The sequence below is a fragment of the Apium graveolens genome, chromosome 8, assembly GCF_009905375.1.
Source record: "Apium graveolens cultivar Ventura chromosome 8, ASM990537v1, whole genome shotgun sequence".
Classification (NCBI taxonomy): Eukaryota; Viridiplantae; Streptophyta; class Magnoliopsida; order Apiales; family Apiaceae; genus Apium; species Apium graveolens.
This window is the reverse complement of record NC_133654.1, coordinates 74,865,428-74,866,548: the sequence shown is the minus strand read 5'-3', so window position 1 is coordinate 74,866,548 and position 1,121 is coordinate 74,865,428. Positions and strand designations below refer to the sequence as shown.

The window sequence follows — 1,121 nt, the reverse complement described above, 5'->3', positions numbered from 1 at the left end:
AACTGTTTACTTACGCCATGCTGATATGATTGCTGAATAGCATTCTGATTATTACTCCAGCTGAAATTTAGATGATTTCTGTTGTTAGGATGATAAGTAGCTGACACAGGCTGCTGCGGTCCCTGATAATTGTTCACATACTGAACAGATTCATTAACAAGAGAACACTGATCCGTAGCATGAGAACCTGCACAAAGTTCACAGACCATAGCTATCTGATTGACTCTAAAGAATCGACCTTCATAGACAGCGCTTGGAGCTGCGCTGCAATAGCTGTAGCTGCACCAACTTCCAGAATACCTGCTACCTTCCCAGGCATCATCCTTTGAGTTGGATTTTGATGCTCATTTGCAGCCATCATCTCAATCAGATTATAACCCTCAGTATAGCTTTTGGCCCACAAGGCGCCTCCAGCTGCTGCATCGAGCATGGGCCGAGATTGGGCCCCCAAACCATTATAGAACCCAGTGATCACCATCCAATCAGGCATACCATGATGTGGACACTTTCTCAACATCTCCTTGTAGCACTCCCAAGCTTCCCACATAGATTCTGTAGGTTGCTGCACAAACTGAGTAAGAGCACTCCTCATAGCCGCAGTCTTCGCCATTTGATAGAACTTCACCAGAAACTTCTGCGCAAGATCTTGCCAAGTAGTGATGGACCCAGCTGTTCAGAATGTAACCAGTCCTTAGTTTTATCCCTCAGTGAGAATGGGAAAAGCCTTAGCTTGATAGCCTCATCAATCACACCATTATATTTGAAAGTACTACAGATCTCGACAAAATTCCTGATGTGCGTGTTGGGATCTTCAGTAGCAGCACCTCCAAAAGAAACAGAATTCTGCACCATCTGAATAATGCCCGGCTTGATTTCAAAAGTGTTAGCCTGAATAGCCGGGTGAAGGATGCTTGACTGAATGTCATCAATTTTAGGCCGATAAAAGTCCATAAGAGCTGGATCTGCCGGAACTATACGATCACCCATGATTACTGGTTCTTTCTGCTCACTTTATGTATCCGAATCTTCAAAATCTATCTTCTCCGGAATACCAAAAACTTCGCCTGTCTCCTCAGTCGAATCTAAAGTCCTCTTGTGAGTGCGAGAACATGTTTGCATAA

General features: G+C 44.2%; 1 non-coding gene across 1 annotated transcript; it reads left to right on the top strand.

Annotated features, from left to right (window-relative positions):
* Window positions 1-488: 488 nt before the first annotated feature.
* LOC141681766 (small nucleolar RNA R71) lies at window positions 489-595 on the top strand. The gene has a single exon (XR_012559189.1). It is a non-coding gene; the product is annotated as a small nucleolar RNA R71 (small nucleolar RNA).
* The last annotated feature ends 526 nt before the right edge of the window (window positions 596-1,121 follow it).